The following is a 20,937-nucleotide window of genomic DNA, read 5'->3' on the forward strand; positions in this document are numbered from 1 at the left end:
GATTCTCCTGCAGCCTTGTTATGCCTTTACTGCCATATGATTCCACTTTGGACTGGTATCTGTCCCATCTTTCATGGATCCAGCATTGTTCCATTTCTAGCCTCCAGTCCTTCTAGAGACTCTGAGGTCTCCCCAGTGGGCCTCCTTCTGAAGTCGCCTGATGTGCCAAACCAAGATGGTTCCAGTGTCAGCCCTGACATGCAGCCCTAAATCTTTAAGACATCTGTAAACAGTACTCTGAGCTTTCTGTCATCATTTTATTTTGTCTACAGCAAAGAGTAAGCACAACAGTGAACATTGTTGTTAGGCTTTTTTTATATTTGAAGTCTTTTCTAAAGTAGCAAATGGAATTCATGGTTTTATCCCTTCATAATTCTCCAAAATCTAAGTCATGAAGTTTTTTTGGAAAACAACTGCTCTTAATATCTGCTAGATTTTCTTTAGTGGGAGTTAAGGTCAAAATCTGAATTCTAAATACAGAAAATCACCAGGTTAGTAAATTCTCAATGATATGTGGCATTTTCAGTTTCTGTTTCAGATGGTTCCATTCAACTTATTCACATATTCATTCACTCAACAAAGATTTATTGGGCAGCAGTGTTCAGGAGTTATGTTTTATGAGTTGTAGATACCCAGAGGAAAGATGCCCTCCCTGAACTTGGTCAGTTTATAGCTTATTGGAAAAATAGACATGGAAAAAATTATAACATAACCTCCTGCTTGACTACAGAGAGGACACTTCGTACCATGGAAGCAGAAAGAGAGGCCTGAATTTTTGGGAGAGGAAACTGCGGGAGCAGAAAAGAGGTCAGTCCAGCATTTCCAGAAACAGAATGATGCTTGAAGAACAAACAGATGCTGAACATGAGAAGAATGGAAGAAAGGGCAAACCAGAAGAGAGAAAAGAAAGAACATACACAAAGGCTCAAGGGTGGAGGGTTCCAGGTAGCTGCTTTAACAGAATGGCAGTATCAGGTGGTCATGGGCCAAGTCAGAAAATGTTTGATAGCCATATAAGGGGTTTCAATTCCCTCTGGCAAGAGATAGAAGCCATTGGAGGATTTCAATCTTGAAAATGATCCAAGAGGACCTCTGAGATAAAAATATCACTCTGATGGCTGAGCAGAGGGTGACTTGAAAGTAGGTAAGATTATAGACATAAAGTCAAGGCAGTTGTAGTCCATGAAGGAGAAGACAAGGCTGGATCCTAGGGAGCAGCAGTGGACTGGAAAAGAGAAGCAAGAAAGGAGAGACTCAGGAAGTAAAAGGGGCAGGATTGTGCAGTGAAATAACTTCGGGGATTCAGAAGAGGACCCATTAGAAGATCACAAAGTGGAAATACCTAGACAGAACGCAACCATATGAGGGCACTGGCTAACATCACCTGGATTTGGCAATCTTTAGGAGAGGAAATTTAGGAGGGAGAAGTGAGTCTCAGCCCTTCTTTTCTTCACAGGAGTCATAATTTCCTGCATCCTTTCCTGGTTACACAAAAATCAGGATTAAGCACTTGTATATACCAAAACCCAGATCAACATATTTATCTATTTATCTATTGTTTGTGCAAAACAAATAACACAGAATTTTGGGGGGGGGGTAGGGTTGGGAGTGGTGGTTGGTATATCCATGCCCTGTAAATCAACTCAGTTTGATTAGAGTTATTTTACCTCCCAGTTCTTTTCTTTCTAACAGATACTGCTAAGAAGTAGGTCACACTGAAATGCTTCAGTTGTCCGAAGATGGCCATCTTGTCATTGTTTTAAAAATACATATCCTTTTTTTGTCTTCATTCACCAGCATAATTTAGCTTCCTTGCACACCATCGCATATAAACAGGCAAATCTTACAAAGTTTACGTACTCTTCAATCCTTGAAATACTTTAGAAAATTTGCTTTATCCCTGTGCGATGACTTTAAAATTTTGATAACCCAGTTAGGAAGTAGGAATGTTACTTCCCCTTTCCACTTTTAATAATACTCTTGCATAAAGAAATCAAAATTGTGTGACCCCAGAATTGTTCTGTGTCTTTGATCTCCCAAAAGGGCAGTTGACATTTTTTTTCTTTTTTGGTGTAATTTAATTTTTTTTTTTTTACTCAGAAGTAATGGTAAATCAGAGGCACCAAATAAAGCAGGTAGCATATTAAGTTTAAACTGGCTGAGGGCAGAAACAAGGTACAAATATTGGAAGTAATGTGTTCATGGACCAATTTCAAATCATGGCAGCACATTATGAGTTGGATATATAAACCCAAGCTCAAAAGGCTTGTACCAATTCCGCTAGCACCCATCAGTTTTTTTTTTTTATTCCCTGGAAAGTGGTGATTGCAAGGAAGATGCATGGATTTAGAGAGAGATGCCTAAATTATAATCCAAACCAAAGATCTTCATATTGAAATTGGGCCTGAAAGAAAAATTTAAAGCTTGCCTTTACTTTAAGCTAAGTAAAACACATGCTAACTTTAATTTGCATTTTTATACAAATAGTTTGAGGTACAGAAATAGCATGATTTTGCATTGGCAAATTCTCTCTATACTCTTCTTTGATAATTTATTCTCTTGAAGGTATTTTTCAACTCTTACCATTTAATTTTTTTTAGAAGAGTAATTCTACCTTCCATACAAAAGACAGGCTTTCCATTTATAAGCCTGTTACCTAGAGGCACAATTAAAATGGAAACATTAAATAGAAATAAAACATAATTCTTCGGCTCTTTTCATCCACCAGCTGGCTCATTTCATAGACTCCCTCTTCAGTGAGTTCTAAATACATTAGTAGTTAGTGGATTACCTATTTGCATATCCTCCTTCAAAATAAAATTTAATTGTCCGAGTTCCAATTCAGGTAATCCTAAATGTTTTCATTTTATAAATAAAGCTTTTCTTGTGACTGTGAACCGGGACTTTAGACCAAATTTCCTAATCAATGTTTTCTCCAGATAGAACTTCCCATCTCCCAGTCTTTAAGAATTCCTTCACCAAGCCCTCCTGTTCTCTCTCTGGCAGTGAGCCCACCTCAAGATTTCAACCATCACTGGAAATTTCTCATTAGCATCTCAGAGAAGGCTTTGAATTGTTAGGAACAAACTTAAAATTAAAATGTCCCCTTTTTTGTACATAGGAAGAATAATACTGATTGCTTTTATATATTTTTATTATTAGGCACCTTGATGTGCTTCTGATGAGACTGCACTGCATTGATTTAAATATGTGGTGTTGTGATAGCTGGTTATGATTTTCTGATGTTTTTCTGCAACTCTAACCATATGTAATCTTGAATTAAATGAAAGTTAAGTACTAAAACATTTTGCCCAAAGGGAATTCGGATTCTCAATGTGCTTTTAATAACTGTTTGTAAAACATTTAGGAAAATCTATGGCAACACATTTTAGGGGAAAAAAATCAAATTACTATTGCCTTAAGATGTTATTCTAGTGTCTAAACTTTATGAAACATCCTGTGTGGCCCAATTGTTGAACTAATCCAGTCAGTAATACTTTAAAACATATTGTGTATATGGGCTCTAAATTTGATTTATATAATATTTTTTAGTAATACTTCTTTATGAAATTCCTTTAAAACTCACTGAAAATGTTATAAATAGTGCAAAAGACATCAAATATTTCTGGAAAATTGAAAATAGAGTCTAATTAGTTAGCATTAAAATTAATTAGTGGAGTCATATTAAAAATCATTAAATGAACACTTCTTTTATTTAAAAAAAAAGAATATCAAGGTCTCAACTCTTCTACAAAATCTAAAATAAAACATCATGGCATACCCAGGGCCTAAGGTAAACAAACACAATCTTCAGTGGATGTTGGGACAATGGGAGAGGGCTTTCTGGAAGGCTAAATCTGCCAGTTGGTTGTGTAAATGTTCTTCTGACGGTGCAATGTAAAAAGTGAACTCAAGTTGAAATGTGACCTGAATTTCCATTTTCTTCACAAAGAGAAATGGCTATGTAACTAATTTGGGAAAAATTCAAACCATAACCTTCAACGTACAGCTCAGAATCTGTGCTAAATGTGAATACTGGAATCACCTTTTATCCAGAAAGACAGTGTCCTTGAACCTAAGCAGGAGATAATGAGCCTTCTTTTTCTCACATTTGTAATCCCTTACCCAAAGCATCATTAGAATACAACCATCCCATAATACAGGTGTAGTCATTTATTTTGCTATTTACGCATGTCTTTATTTGCCTCTGTAGCCATTACAGAAACGTGTAAAATCTGTCATCCATATCTATCAAGAAACAAGTGAATTATGGTGATCTAAAACAGAATAGCAGCTAAAGGGCTTTAATTCTGAAAAGATCAGATTTTCTAAGTAACTGATATGTCAGAACCATCTCCAGCAATGATCTGACCAGAATTTTTATCCATCACCCATTAAATTATGACACTGTGTGACTTTATAAGCCCTGTCTGAAACAGCATCCTTATTAAAGGTTCATTTTAAAAATGATTGAAAGTATGGGCATTCTGTTTTGTATTATTTGGATGTTTTTTAACAACAAGAATATATCACCCTAGTGTAACTGGAGTTCCTTTACCTTTCAGTTATATGACACTTTCAAATGTCTGCCATGCCTAAGCATTGTTAATTGTGGAAGTTGAGCAGTGAACACATGTAGGTTCATTTGCTATTCTCTGTGACCTCATGGATTATGGATTGTTTGACAATATTCATAAGAAAATTTTTATAGAAAATATCATTTTTAGTTTAATATATGCAGTTCTAGGGAAATGTGTTCACTGCAATCTGTACAAGTTTATTACTTGATAGTACACAAGGTGTTAATGGCAATTCCATACTTAGTTTTAGAACCTAAAAGTTGTATGAAATGCTTCCTTTCATATGCTCTGTATGGAAGGGAAAATCAATAACACAATGATGAAAATAAACTCCAAATAAATTTTTTTATAAATATTGACATTTCTTTGACTTGAAGCAGGTGTCTAAAAAATGTACCCTGAGGCTGGTTGAATTACTACCCAAGACTTTAAAATCCCTTAAAATGGGCCACTCAGGGTACAATTGTCCTTTCAACCATTACCCAAAAATATCTAATCTGGCTGGATTTTTTAAGCACCCACTCTATCTATTAAGAAGAAAAACTAACAATTCCTGAGTCTCCAATACGTAAGGACTGTGCTAAGTGTTTCACAATCGTTACCTCTTTTACTTCCTTTTTTTTGGGGGGGCCACACCTGCAGCATATGAAAGTTTCCAGGCTAGGGGTTGGCCTACACCACAGCCACAGCAACATGGGATCCGAGCTACCTCCGAGACCTACATCAATGCCAGATCCTTTAATCTACTGAGCAGGACCAGGGATCGAACCTGCATCCTCATGGATACTAGTCGAGTTCTGAACTCACTGAGCCACAACAGGAACGCCCCTCTTTTAATTCTCAAGAAACTATGGGGTAGGTTTTTTTATGTTCATTTTACAAAGGAGAAAACTGAGGTTAAAGGAGGATAAGAATGGAAGGTCCCAGAGCAAATCAGTGCCTGGGCTGGGATTGCCCTCAGGCAGTCTGGCTCCAGAACCAAAGCTCTGAGCCCAATCAAAAGAGGAAAAACAAGATAAAAATGAACCCCAATTGTACTTGGTAAAGTGAGGCCAGACAATCCTAATAAAATATGATGAAAATAAATAATTAGCAGATGTAAAATGCTCTGGAAAAAAATATTTTAAAGTACTTCTAGGTAGATCATCCCTTTGATCTTAATACTATCACAAGCAACAGTAAGCCCCTAAACTACAGCCTGGAAAGGCCAAGCTGGGAGCAGACTGTTCATGAATATTCATCCAGGACAGAGTCTGAATCCTTACCCTGATATCCTGAGTCCAAATCCAAATCTAATTCCAAAATTTCCCAGCTACCTCTAAAGTATGGCTTTCAGGATGTGCTTTTTTACTTCCTGTTATAATTATTTTGGCCTGTTACTTTCAATATCTTTATAACCTCAAGTATTAAATTTTGAAAAATCTATTTTGGGAACAAGAAAGAAGGCCCTCAGCCATTTTTGCATTTCCAAAGTCATCTGAGGCTCTGGCCTAGGGTGGGACTAGAACAAGGATATTGCTCAGGAAGCGATTCTAATGGGCATGCAGAGTGCGGAAGTCCTACTCCCAGAGGACACCCACCCTACAAAGCTGATATGATAAGTTAGGTCTGGCACCATGCAGAACCCAGAGAAACTCAGCTTCACAGGCACAACCTCAGGCCATGAGGGCAAAACACTCGGGAGAAAAACAGGAGAGAACACAAGCATAAGTAAATCTGCCCTCTTAACCAAAGGAATACAAGAACTCTACACTGTGAAGGGTGTGAAGGAGATGGTGAGCACTTCTAGGTGCCTGGAGGGAAATGCTCAAGGTGTGACTATCATGTCATTAAACTCTGATTGTTGAGCTAATTCTAAACAAATATACTTTGTGGTCCTAAAAGCTGTTTGTTCTACTCTATGACACAGGAAACCAGAGCTTTTGCTAGGAACACATAAACATCTCTGAAGGATGGATTGCCAAGGGGATTAATCTTTGAATCTACGTCAGCATTATTTCTTGACTATTTGCAAATAATTGATCAGCATTAAGATTGATACAAATGAATATATTTGCAGTACTAGCCCACGCAGCTAAAGGCACAAGTTGAGAAGAAAAGTAAGAGAGTAAAAAGGAAGTGGACATTTAAAAGAGAGAAAGTAGGGAATTACCACTGTGGCTTAGCAGGTAACGAACCCAACTAGTACCCATGAGGACGTGGGTTCAATTCCTGGCCTCATTCAGTGAGTTAAGGATCTGGCACTGCCATGAGCTGTGTGGTATATGTTGCAGACACATCTCAGATCTGGCATTGCTGTGGCTGTGGCGTAGGCCGGCAGCTGCATCTCCAATTCGACCCCTAGCCTGGGAACTTCCATATGCCACAGTTGTGGCCCTGAAAAGCAAACAAAATAAAAATAAAAATAAAATAATAAAAAGGAGGAAGTACCTTTACACCCATTAGGTAGTCTATAATCAAATTTTGGTAAGGATACAGAAAAATTGAAACCCCTATATATATCGCTTGTGGAAATGTGAAATAGCAGAGCCACTTTGGAAAACTGTTTGATGGTTTTTTTTAAAAGTTAAATATACAGTGACTATACAACCCTACAATTCCACTCCTAGGTATATATGCAAAGAAATGAAAACATTTGTCAACACAAAACTGAGAAGCAAATATTCATAGCAGAACTATTCATAAGCACCAAAAAGTAGAAGCAATCCAAATATCCAGTACCTGGAAAATGGTAAACAAAATGTATGCTATGGACCAAATGTTTGTGTTCCCCTAAAACTCATGTGTTGAAATCAAATCACCAGTGTGGTGGTGTTTGGGGTGGGGCCTTTGGAAGGTGATTAGGTCATAAGGGTAGAGCCCTCATGAATGGAATTAGCACCCTTATAAAAGAGACCCCACAGAGATCCCTCTCTCCTTCTGAGTGTGAGGATGTGGCAAAAAGACAGCCATCTATGAATAAGAAAGTGAGCCCTTACCAGGTACCAAATCTGCCAGCACCTTGATCTTGGACTTCCTAGCCTTCTGGAATAAATTTCTGTTGTTTATAAGCCACCCAGTCTGTGGTGCTTTGTTAAAGCAGCCCTAACAGACTAAAGCAATTTATTACATTCATATAATGGAATACTACTAGGCAACATAAAGGAATAAACAAGTGATACACATATGTGGATGACTCTCAAAAGCATTATGTCAAGTGAAAGAAGCCAGACACAAAAAACAACATACAGTTTAATCCCATTCACATGAAATTTCTAGAAAAGGTAAAGCTGTGGAGACAGAAAGCAGATCAGTGGTTTCAGGAGTGGGAGCAGGAATTGACTGTAGACAAACACAAGAGAATTTTTTTGAAGTGAAAGAAGTATTTCAAACTTGGATTGCAATGATGGTTCCACAATTACAGAAATTTACTAAAAATCATTGAATTATCCATTTATAATGCGTGAATTGTACAGTACATAAACTATACCTCAATAAAGCTGCTAGAAAGAAAGAGAGAGGGAGGGAGGGAGGGAGAAAAGAGGGGAGAAAAGAGAAAAAGCATAGGAAGTATGAAGAGGGTAAGAGTGTTCATGGAATAGGAAAAAAGAAAGACATGCACAAATTCATGAAGAAGCCCTATCACCACAAACTGGATGCAGGCATAGTATGTCCTTGTTTTCCACGTTTTATCCTTTGTGGCAATATTTTAGACTCAAATTGCACACTACCAGAGTTTACAAATTTTTAGAAATATTTGGTATGAAGAGCATGATTTCAAACGCTCTAACAGCTCGAAAATAGGTGCAATAGAACACCATCTGTATATATATCATTTACTGCTTATTTGTATGATGCATTTACCTGATAATTTGGTTTCTTAAGTCATATACTTAATATTGTTTTTGCACCAAATGAATCATATCAATGTTTTACACTGTTTTCAGTAGCTTGCAGTACCTGTGGAGTTAAGTTGAATTGCTGTGTCTTGTTATTGCTGAGTACCATTTCTTATGACTTGAATATCTCCCTTTCCAATCACTTTTTGTATCAGTTTCCCCTGGTGCTCAAATATCCTCTCCTTTCCTTTGTCAATGGAAAAAAAATTAAAAAGATGGAGAGACTATATAATAATAGAGAATTTACTCTGTGTTAAGAAACAAAACTTTTCCTTCTTCTATTCATGAAAGTGAAGACAACAGCAGCCCCATCAAAGAAAGTTTGGAGAAATACAGTTTATTCCCATTGCCTTACTCTTCCTTTGGTTGGGTCTCCAGTAGCTCACCTGCCATGTTCTTGCTGGGCAGACTAGCCTATGAATCATCTCCCTCCAGGATTCTATGCTTTGTATTTCTTGCAAGGTACATTGTATTGTTGCCAGTTGCTGTGCAACACGGAAAACATGATGCTTTAACTTTTTCACCCAAGCCCTCATATAATTCTTCCTCCACTTAAAAATATATCTAAGCTAGACTAAAGAATATTTTAAGCATATAAATATTTTTATTTTTTATTGCAATATAGTTGATTTATGAAATCATGTTAGTTTGATGTGTGCAGCAAAGTGATTCAGCTATTTTTTCCCCAGGTTAAATTCTTTAAAATATGGGACATAAAAATATTGCCTCTTTAATAATAGTAAATAATAAAACCTCTCAATTGTCTCTATGAATTTTTTAAATAAAATTATCTTGCTCTAAAAAAGTTATTACAAGATAATGACTGGGAGGGTGATAAATTAGGAGTATGAGATTAAAAAGTACCCTTTATATCAAATAGATAAACAAAAAGAATTGGCCTATAGTCCAAGGAACTATATTCAATAACTTGTTACTTATCCACCTTATACATGGTTGTACCTCTTAATCCCATACTCCTAACATGCCCCTCCCTCCTACCCTCTCCCCATTGGTAACCACTAGTTTCTTTTAAATTGAAGAGTATCTAGGTGACTGACATTTGGTACCAGTCATGTTGGAAAATTTGTCATTTGCTGAAAGTATAACACTATGTTCTCTGTGCCATTGACCTAAGGACTTTTACAGAGGGATGAATTGGAAATGCAATTTTTTTTTTAAGGAGAATAGGGGAGTAAACAGTTATCTCAAAAGTCTTTCAACAACAAGACTAGGAAGTCTTTGGATTGTCTGCCTACATTCCAGTGCGTACCCATCTTGCATTCTGTGGGGATTGCATCCATGCTGTGTTTCTGCTCATTCAGTGCATGCTTGGTGCTGATAGGACAGGGCCCTCAACATCAGCATTATTGACATTTTAGGTCAGATTGTTCTTTGCTGTGTTGGATGTTTAGCAGCATCCCTGGTCACTACCCAGCAGATGTCAGCAGTCACTCTCTCTCCCCCAACCTACATTTGTGAATTGTGACAACCAAAACTGTTAATATCCCTCATGGGACAAAGTCACCTCCAGTTGAAAAACTGCTAGAGGGTATCCCCAGTCTTACCAGTGGACCCCAAAACACTGCAATCACGGCTAAACTGTGGGTATAGAGGACCCAGCCAGTGCATCCCAGGGTCTCTATAGAAAGGTATGAGCCCAGATTCAAACTTCTAATAAAATCTAGGAGTTCCCGCCGAGGCGCAGTGGTTAACGAATCCGACTGGGAACCATGAGGTCGAGGGTTCGATCCCTGCCCTTGCTCAGTCGGTTAACGATCCGGCATTGCCGTGGGCTGTGGTGTAGGTTGCAGACGCGGCTCGGATCCCACGTTGCTGTGGCTCTGGCGTAGGCCGGTGGCTAAGCTCCGATTCGACCCCTAGCCTGGGAACCTCCATATGCCGCGGGAGCGGCCCAAAGAAATAGCAAAAAGACCAAAAAAAAAAAAAAAAAAAATCTAAAAGTATTTAAACACCCTGGGGAAGGATAGGGTATCAAATCCTACAGCAGTTGCCAAATTATCATTCCTTCCTTATGAACATATCTGAAAAACTGCAATTTGGCTATTGTTGGGTCTCTAAATTATCAAGCAGCAAAGGTACAAACATCCACCGTGGTGACTTAAAAAAGAAACACGAACCACAATTTAGCAACTGACAAATAAATGTTCCAAACTATTCAATATACCTATTACTAGATTTTGCTAATCTGGCAGAGTTATTTTTTTAAGAGAAGTCTGATCAAGAGTTATAAATGGTTAAAAAAATAATTAAAGGACTTGACAAAAGAAACACGTGAAACCAAGCAGCTTAGCAGACAAATGAAAGCCTCTCTCTCATGGGAGAAAATTGGCTTTTGTTTCACTCACCCAAGCCTAATATACAGACATTTAAGAAAATCTGTCCCCAAATGGCCATTTCTTTCCTCATGACAAAGATCCTAAATATTTTTATTTGTGGGGGAAAAAAATACCCCACTAACAAAAAACAGTTGTAGACATTTTGTGTTCTTTTTAGAAAAAATAACCGAAGACACAAAGTCTAATTCACTGCAGCTGAAATTTCATTTACTAACTAACCACAGTAATGAGCAGCTGCCCAGGGACTTCTAATTAGAGTCACTGTATTTCTGTCACTGACATTAATTTCCTTACTTCAGCTTCTAGAGAAAGTTTGATGTTCTTTGGATTTCTTAAATAGCTAAAATTTAAGGATTTCAACAATTTTTAACTGCTGAAGTTTGATGGCAAAATATTTCTGAATTGAAAAAGCACAACATTGACATTCCTATACATGTTAATACTCATTTTATCAAGATAGCTGGTAAGCTTGTATTTAAAACTGTTTGTCAATATACTATTTTTTGCTCTTTATGTGTACTTAAGGGTTAGGTCCAAAGATTAAGTTAACACGGTCACCAAATCATTTCCTCCAAATCAAAATTACATTCAAAAGACTTTCAGAATATCAGCTTCCAACTAGTTTTCTACTTACTAATTCCACAATTGAAAACAAAATGTTGTTTTGCTACCATTTTATTATAATTATATTATACTGAACTTCCTCAGCATGAAATTGAAAGGCGTACTTTTCAAATGACTCTTCTGTGCATCTTCTATTACATGATTGAACAAATAAACACAATGCGAGCACCACCTAGTTTATAAACACCAGATTTACAAAGCACTCATCCTTTTAAATGGCCACAGCTGCCCTAACCCAAACCCAAGCCACGTGCCATCCCCACTCTGGAAGCCATTGTAGAAAAACTCAGAACTTTCAGAAAGAACATGGAATCCCAAATCACAGGCATGAAGAGATGACCCCGCCCAGAACCTATGTGGTGTCCATTCCCTTCTCGAAAGTAGCTTGCACTCTACAAGTCAGAAGTTCTGTATATCTCTTTATCACAGTGTCTAATATTCTTCAAACTACAAATCTCTTTGAATTAACAAGCTTCTTTAAAATGCAAATGACTCCCAAAGAGGTAATTATGTTCTTTAATTAATTAAGGCAGATTGCATTGCTCTTAATACCTAACTAACGTTAACCAGAATGAAGGATTACCAGGCAGTAGCAGCAGCTGAGCTGCTGTCCTGATGGCCATGATAGTGGCAGCAACAAACATGGACTCTGTGCCGGGCTCTATGCTAAGACCTCTATGTGGATCTCCTCATTTCACCCTCTCAAAATCCCTGGTGAAGAATTTCAGAGAGGCAAAGTAGGGTCATGGTCTCTGAACGAGCAACATCCACATCACCTGGGAATCTGTTACAAGTGTAAGTCTTCAAGGCCCCACCACAGACCTACTGAATCAGAAGCTCTGGGGATGAGCCCAGAAGTCTTCATTTTAACAAACCCTCCAGGTGATTCTGATGCATGATAAAGTTTGAGAATCACCAGGGGTACAGGTTTGTAGAAAAAGGCCATATGAAATCACAAGTGCACACATTCACACACGCAAACTCACACTAAGTTTCCAACTTATGTCTAAAAGAATAGAGTCTAAGCAGATGATTGGTTCCACAGAGCAAGGTCAGACTACACATCCCATAATTTGCTTCCCAAGACCCAAAAATCCCCAACAGCAATTAACAATGTCTGTGCAAGTCAGATCCAAGGAGTTAACTTCATGCTGTACCAGAGTCTACTCTTTCAAAGGAATTCAAACAACCTCTTTTATTAAGGAAAATGGCGGGTGATGGCTAGATCTTGGGATAAACCACATTCTCAAACAAGAAGGAAAAGCCAAGTCAGCTCTCACAGACTGACTTGTGATTCTCTGTCCCTAGCTGGGTAGAGTCCCAGAAAGCTAGTATCACCACAGGAGTCCTAGTAGAATCCCTGTTTCACAGGTGCATAAACTCAACTCAGAGAAGTTAACCAAGTAGCCTAATAGCACAGACAGGAAATTACAAAATCTAGACAGAGAAACTCAAAGTCAACACCAAAATCCAAACTCTAAACATCTTATGATGGAGGAGAAAGGATAAGTAGGTAACTGGGGAGCATGAAGCATTTCATAGGGAGAGCAGGTAATTGCCACAGCAATTATTTTAGGACAGAATAAGAAGTATACCTAGCAAGAGTGAGGGTGGGATAGAACAAATCATCTGGTTCAAAACTCATTAGGGTCACTCTCGTGACTCATCTTTTTCCTTCTTTCACTGTATGACTCTGCTCTTCAGCCCTGTCCTACTGGTATGAGATTTCAAGTAAAAGTGAATCTCAGCGCTTTAGAGGAGTAGGTAGAAATGAGAATCAGTATTTAAAATGCATCTAGGAAAAATGTTCTCTGAGTTACCACTGAACAACTGAAACACAAAGCTTTCCAAATATTCCATTCTTAAAGTATGAACATTTAATCAGTCATTAATCTTCTTTTACATTTAGATAGTATTTATGCTGGCCCTTCTCATAGTCTTGAACTGGTTCTCCCCAAGCTGACCTTACCGGTAGACTCCACATTGCTCTGTATTCTGGGAGACTGACCCCTGCGCTCCCTGGCCCTCTGGCTTCTGGTTGGGTTTAGTGAATGAGAGGCCAAGGCAGAAGATCAAAGAATGGGAGGAATCTGAATATTTATTCTCTCCCATCCTCTCTGCTGTGCCAGCTTGACAGGAGCTGCCTTCCCATGGTTATAGCTCTCATGGAGGTTTGGTGACAACTCCCTCTTCTTCTGACTTGGGGTGCTAACAGCTCTCCCTGTTCCCAGTTCCTGGGTACTGCACCATCTCCTGGTGATTACCTACATCCTGCCCACCTAGGGCAGGACCACCAAGTAGCTGGATGGAACCACCAAGTAGTTCCATCATTGAACTGTTTCCAGAGTGAGCTGTTAGCTGCTAAGACCCTGAGTAACGCGGACCACAACCATTGATTCATAGCCCTAATATTTTCTATCAGATCCCTATATGCTTTTTTTAAAAATGAATCTTCTTTCAATACACCAGCTTACATCAATATGCTTCCAAAGGCAAGTCATATCACTCCATAAAGATCATGTGAGCAATTAATGTAAAACACCTTGTATAGTAAGTGTTCAATAAATGGCAAATGGCATTATTATCACCACCATTGCTGCTACAGGTAATTAATATTTATTGCTGGAACTATACTCAAGGGATATAATTTAGAAGACGACGGATTTTGAATGAACAAAGATAAACTTTTTAATCATTACAAGGTCCAGCAATGAAATTGCTAGCATTATTAACAGAATTTATTAAGTACTTTCATGTCTGTGTTCTCATATCATTTTCACAACAACCCTATGAGGCAGATGATCTCTCGGCTTTTGTTCAGATGTGGAAACTGAGATTTAGAGGGTTTATTAGGACTTACCCAAAAGGAGAGCTATTGAATGTTGGAGCCAGCATTGAAATCTTGCTGTAGGGCCAGGTTTACATACACTATCCATCTGGAAGTCACAGGGGGCAGCTGATGAAGGAGCAGTGTGGGAAGAGAAACGAGGGATGGCATTCATTCCCTCTGCCTCAATCTGCCCACCTGAGCCCCAGTTAGATGTACTCAGGTTTGCCATGTTGTAAAATCTTGCTGTGACAAGAAAAGGGAAAATAAAATGGATGTAGGTTAGTGCTTCAATAGATCATCAAGTCTGTGATGACTCAGGCTAAGAAGGAATGAAGGCACTGAGGTGAATGTATATGATAAAGTCATGATGAAATACATACTTCTTAAATATTTGGCCAATGCTGAGAGCCACCTGGGAGAGAATGAGTAATCCATGGCAAACAACCCAGCAGAGTGGAAAGTGAGGGAGTACATAAAACAGCAGTAAGTCATGGCCTCTTTTCATCTTAAATCTTTCTACACAACAGTGGAAAAGAGCTTCATGGGTAATGATGCAAAATTGATCCTCTGTATCTGCATTTCTAAATGTTATCAAGAGTCTCAGAAATTATGGTGCATATCATGAAATTTATGTTAGGCAAAATGAAGAAGGGCAATAGCCTTAGTAAACACAGTATTAGTGGGGGAAAAAAAACTTGGTGCTCAGCCTAACATTTGATTTTGTTAACATAAATAATATATTAACAAGTGAACAAGTTGGATTTGATCCAAACCACTCTAAGTGCTTTGCTAAAACTTACCAATGGTATTTACTTCTATAAATAACAGCCATAATTGTAATAGTTTTCTAGATATATCAGTTCATATCTTATGACAAATACCCCTTCAAAGATCTTTATCATTACAAGCATTTTAGAGGAAACTTTGAATTAGATGGTTTTGGAGTGGTGTCTGACCACCCCTCATGTGGGACGAAAGATTTCAGAGTTTAGACCTGAGCTGGGTCTTGAAGGATGCATAGGATTAAGGCAGGTAGATAAGAGAGGGATAAGATCTTGCAGATTAGACGTGGAGAAATGCTGATGATGGGGTCTTAATGTAGAAATGGTGATTGAAAGCCAGAGTTCTCATTAATTAATAGACTCAGAAGGTGAGAAATTCCAGCCTTTTCTTCTTCCCAGGGTGAATTCATCTCTAGGGGTCACTCAGATGCCAAAGAGCATTTTCTTCTGATTGGTGGAGAGACTGAGACAGAAGAGAGAGGCCACTGGAAATCTGAAAGGATGTGAGCTTGCTGGCAGAGGAACTGGCCCTAGTGCCAGCTTCCTGCCCCTTCCTGACTGAGTGACCATAGGTAATCCCGTTAGTCACGTTCCAAATGGACTGTGAAATGGAACTAATCCTAAAGTTGTTTTGAAGATTAACTACAATTACATATCTGAGTATAATTTATGAAGGTCAAAATATTATGTGAATGTTAGTTGTTATTCCACGTGGGTGGAAAGGGACATTCTATTTCTTGGGAAACTCTTTCAATGCTAGGAAAATGACTAGAGAAGTATCTTAAACTTGAGATGAACAGGACAAAATGATTAATGTAGCCAGAAACTGCAGAGAGAATAACATTAGCAATGACTGCTATTTATTATGCACCTAGTATAAGCTATTCATTTTATACTCCTAAAATATGAATCTAGTCCCACAAGGTACTTATCATGCTCATTTTCCAGAAAAGAAAACAAACTAATAGGGGTCACTTGACTCTCCAAAGGGCACGTGTAGAAAGTAGCAGCTAAGATTTGAACCCAGGGATGTTTGACTCAAATAGAGCATATCCTTTAAATTTAGCGTAAAATCCAATGCACAGAAGAAACAAATCTCCCAAGAATCCTGTATTTTTATTAGTTGTCCTCTAGACATTTAGAATATAATAATAACTATGCCCACAATATAATGAGGACAGGAATAAACCATAATGGAAATGAATACATATATGTATGTATAACTGAATCACTTTGTTGTACACCAGAAACATGACACCCTAAATCAACTATACTTTAAGTTTTATAAATATGTATGTGTGTGTGTGTGTGTGTGTGTGTGTGTGTGTGTGTGTGTTTTACAAAACCTACAAAACTAGGAGTTCCTGTCGTGGCTCAGTGGTTAACTAACCCGATAAGGAACCATGAGGTTGGGGGTTCAATCCCTGGCCTTGCTCAGTGGGTTAAGGATCCGGCATTGCCGTGAGCTGTTGTGTAGGTCGCAGATGCGGCTCGGATCCCGTGTTGCTGTGGCTCTGGCATAGGCCGGCAGCAACAGCTCCGATTAGACTCCTAGCCTGGGAACCTCCATATGCCACGGGAGTGGCCCCAGAAAAGGCAAAAAGACCAAAAAAAAAAAATCTACAAAACTTAAGAAACTTACTAAAGGACCCTGAACTACTAGGCAGAGATGTCAGGATTTAAAACAAGCTTGTCTTACTCTGAATGCTGTGTTTCTTCTTCTACCCCACATTGTCTCCCTTGACGCCTCTACCAAACCTTTTCATGTTTGGATAGATGCATGCAAGTTAGAGGCAGACTAAGACATCCAGCAGCCTCTTGCAGAATCCACACTGCTCCGGTCTCCATCACTAGCATTTCTCTTATCCAATCATCAGTATTTCTAATCTCAAAGGTCTTCTCCCTCTCTGTTGCACCTATCCTTCAAGCTCAGGTTTCACTTCTCCAGGAAGCCTACTTTACCCACTCTCAGCCAAATACCTTTTGTCCTTGACCTACTAAATCATTCTTAGCTGTGCACATATACTTTAACACATACAATAGGACATAGTCTTTTTTACTTATTACATGATGAAGTAGCATAGTTCAGTGGAGTTCTAGCCTGAGTTGACCACTAACTAGAATTGTGACCTCAAGTAACTCACTATAACCTCTCTGAGCTTCAGTTTTCTCACCTTCAAGTAAGTAATCTCTAAAGTTCTAAAAATGCTGTTTTCGTGGCCATAGATCTTTACTCCTTAAGAAAAATGTAAGTTTCTCATATTTTTGTTTTTCTATATAACATCAGATAGAAATCACTGCATAAATACTTGTCAGTAGTTTCAAACGATGATCAAATAAACAAAATAAATAATAACATCCAATAGCAAAGGGGTATGTGAGAGACCTAATGTAAACACTGTAGTTCTAAATAGGCAATCAGCAAAACAGAATGAAATTATTTTATCTGCAATGAAAAATAAACTGAAAATTATTCAGTTATCATAAATAACTCCCCCACAAAATCAACCATTTTCAATTGATAATGCAAAAAAGAACCACTGACATAGATTTCATAGGAAAAAAGATATACATATATTTGGGTCATATGCTTATTACCCAAATGTACACATTATCTCTCAAAAGAGAACACGCCTTTGTGATTTGTAGTGAAAGAAAGCCAAGTTGTTCAAAAAAGTGCCAGGGGTTTTTCACTTTTAACATTCAACCAATGCCAAGGGGGAGAGGGAGGGAGTGCGGTGGATGGGGAGCTTGGGGTTAACAGATGCAAACTATTGCCTTTGGAATGGATTAGCAATGAGATCCTGCTGTGTAGCACTGGGAACTATGTCTAGTCACTTACGATGGAGCATGAGAACGTGAGAAAAAAGAATGTACACATGTATGTATAACTGGGTCACCACGCTGTACAGTAGAAAAAAATTAAGTATTGGGGAAATAAAAAATAAATAAATAATAAAAATGCATTCCATTGTCAGATTAAAAAAACTGAGGCAATACATCAACATATAAATTTTTTGTCTAGCTGGACTCTATGTCATTGTCTTCACAGTGAAAGATGATTGAAATTGTCTAAAAAGGAATTATAGATGTACACTTTAAAACTTGTACAACGATCCCCTAGCCCAGGAACCTCCATATGTGGTGGGTGTGGCCCTAAAAAGACAAAAAAAGACAAAAAATAAAAATAAAATTTGCAGTGTTATATGTCAATTACATCTCAATTTAAAAATTTTTTAAGAATGTAAGAATGTACAGGTAATCAGGATCCAAGTCTTTTTGTGAATCAAGTTTATGTCAATCTGCTACACAGCCCAAGAAAACTAACACCAAGAAGTTCCCATGTGCCCCAGCAGGTTAAGGACCTGGCACTGCCACAGCTATGGTGCAGGTCGCAACTTCAGTACAGATTCATTTCCTGGTCCAAGAACTTCCATATACTGTGGGGGAGTGAAAGAAAGGAAGAAGGAGGAAGAAAGGAAGGGAAAAAGATGTGCATTTCCACGCTAAGATCAAGGTGATGGCAGGACTACATTCCTTTCTGGAATCTTTAAGAAAGAATCCCTTTCCTTGCTCTTTCAGGTCATGGACAGAATTCAGTTCCTCCCAGTCATAGGACTGAGTTCCCCGTTTCCAGCTTCTACAGGCCACCCACATTCCTTGGTTTGTGGCCAGCATCCTCCATCTTCTAAGCCAACAATTATGGGTCAAGCCCTTCTCATACTTCACATGTCTCCTGCATTTTCTTCTGTCCTCAGATATTTCAAAGCCACCATCTGCCCTCCTCTTCCACTTTCAGGGACACTTTAATCTAGGGTACTCTCCCTATTTTCAGGGAGAATGGTTACCTTAATTCCATCTGCAAATTTCCTTTTTTATGTAACATATCACGTTTTAGGGATTCAGACCTGGACATTTAACTGGGAGCAAAGGGAAGTACATTATTCTGCTTATCACACTGGAGCTCACAGAGCTTATGTGACAAAGCTAGCAAGTGGCAGAGCTGGCCTAAAATAAAGGCCCTCTGACTTTTTTCTTCTGTGCTCTTTTCACCACATTTCTGTTGCACAGTGATGTAACAGCCTAACTAAACAAACTGTTTGTATGATCCCTTTAGGGACATTCTGGCCAACCTGATCATTCTGAGTCAATTTGTATTCTACATATGTGGTACGTTAGTTAAGTTTCTTGACCATGGAAAAGGGGCCTTCTGTAGGCGATGTCCTGTGTGTCCCAGCAGTGCTCTTGCCACTCATTGCAGAGCTATATGTTCTAGAGCTTCCCCTTAAGAGGGCTGTGTGGGTCCCTATGCTGTGGCGGCTATGTGGGTGATCTGGTAAGTTTGGTTGGCCCCTAGGCTAGTTGGGGTGTCCCAAAGTTTGTGCTGGCCTGCTAGTGGGCTGAGGGCGCAGCTGGTTCCTGGGCAGGGTCTGGCCTGTATTGTGGGATCTTAATTTTCTTCTTCTTGGTGCTGGCCTTCTGGTAAGTAGGACGGTTGTGGGAGGTGGGGAGGGTTCTGGCCCTCTAGTGGGAAGGACTGTATCTAGGGGCACGTCTAGAGGCAGCTGTGAGCTCTTCAGGCAGCCTGGGTACTGATGGTTGTGGCCGTATTCCCATGCAGTTAGTTGTTCAATCTGAGGAGTCCAGCACTGGGGTCTACAGGCTGTTGGATGGGGCCAGGTCCTGGTGCTGCTGAACTAGAGGGAGGATTCCCAGGCCCCAGCACTAGCTCCCACGCAGCAGTAGAACCGGCTCCCAAATATGGCTGCCGCCCATGTCTGCATCCCTAGGTGAAAGGCAGCTGCTTTACTCCCTCCCACTCTACAGGTGACTTTTCAAGACCAGCAGATAGATCTAATCAAATTACTTATCAAGTTATTGCTTTTGCCTGGTCCTGGTATGCATGAGGTTTTGTGCACCTTTAAGAATGAAGTCTCTCCTTCCTTGAGGCCTGAGGGGCTCCAGCAATCAAGCTCTGCTGGCCTTCAAAGCTGAATGCTTTGGGGTTCGCCTCCCAGGGTAGGAACCACGGCCCGAGGGACCTGACATGGGGCTCAGAACTCTCCTGTGCAAGAACCTCTACACTATATCCTCCAGTTTGTGGGTCACCCACAAGGAGAGAAGGGGTAATGGGATTTGAATATATCACGAGTCCGCCCCCCTACCTGTCTCATTGTGGTTCCTTCTTTAGGTATTTAGTTATAGGAGATCGTTTCTGGTAGGTTCCAGGTTTTTTCCATGATGGTTGTTCTGCAGACAGTTGTGATTTTGGTGTGCTCATGAGAGGAGCTGAGCTGAGGGTCTTAGGGCTCCGTCTTAGGTGCTCTGAACCTCTATGGTGGCCAACGTGGGACTAAGAGCTGCAGAGACCCCAGTGCTTAACGGAAAGCAGCAGAAACACAAGAGCTCCAAGATCGGAACGGAGCTGATCCCCACCCTTTACATTCTCTCCCTGCGCATGCGCTGTGTGGAGGGGGTGGAGACCTTCTCTACGTCTGGAATCATAGAATGTTATAGCTTGAAGGCACCTCTTAGTCCAGCTCCATCATTTCACAGACAAAGAAGAGGCCTAGAGTTCCCCTGTGGTGCCAGCAGGCTAATGATCAGGCATTGTCACTGCAATGGCTCGAGTCATTGCTGTGGCACGGGTTCAGTCCCTGGCCCTGGAATTTCCACATGCCATGGGTACAGCCAAAAAGAAAAGAAAAGAAGGCCTGAGGAAACTAAGATCCCACCCTTAGTTCCTAAAACACCCAGAACTATAACTCAGCCTCCTCTGTCAGCTCCTGTGATTTGGCCATTACAAAATTCTTCCAGTTAAATATACATACTCACTAGATGCATCAATTACTCCAATTAACCTTATAATACTCAACTATTAACAGC

At 39.4% G+C, this 20,937-nt stretch overlaps 1 long non-coding RNA gene across 1 annotated transcript in view; it reads right to left on the bottom strand.

Annotated features, from left to right (window-relative positions):
- LOC110256535 (uncharacterized) overlaps window positions 1-20,485 on the bottom strand; it is a 52,144-nt gene extending 31,659 nt beyond the window's left edge. Inside the window, exons 1-2 of the long non-coding RNA XR_002338149.2 lie at window positions 20,217-20,485; window positions 14,300-14,512 (exon numbers count right to left, since the gene is read on the bottom strand). This is a non-coding gene — a long non-coding RNA (uncharacterized LOC110256535). The remainder of the gene's footprint in view (window positions 1-14,299; window positions 14,513-20,216) is intronic.
- Between the last annotated feature and the right edge of the window lie 452 nt (window positions 20,486-20,937).

The sequence above is a fragment of the Sus scrofa genome, chromosome 13 (genome assembly GCF_054392235.1).
Source record: "Sus scrofa isolate SSC_HxYL_T2T_F1_AM1 chromosome 13, Sscrofa_HxYL_maternal_Yorkshire_Landrace_v2.0, whole genome shotgun sequence".
NCBI lineage: Eukaryota > Metazoa > Chordata > Mammalia > Artiodactyla > Suidae > Sus > Sus scrofa.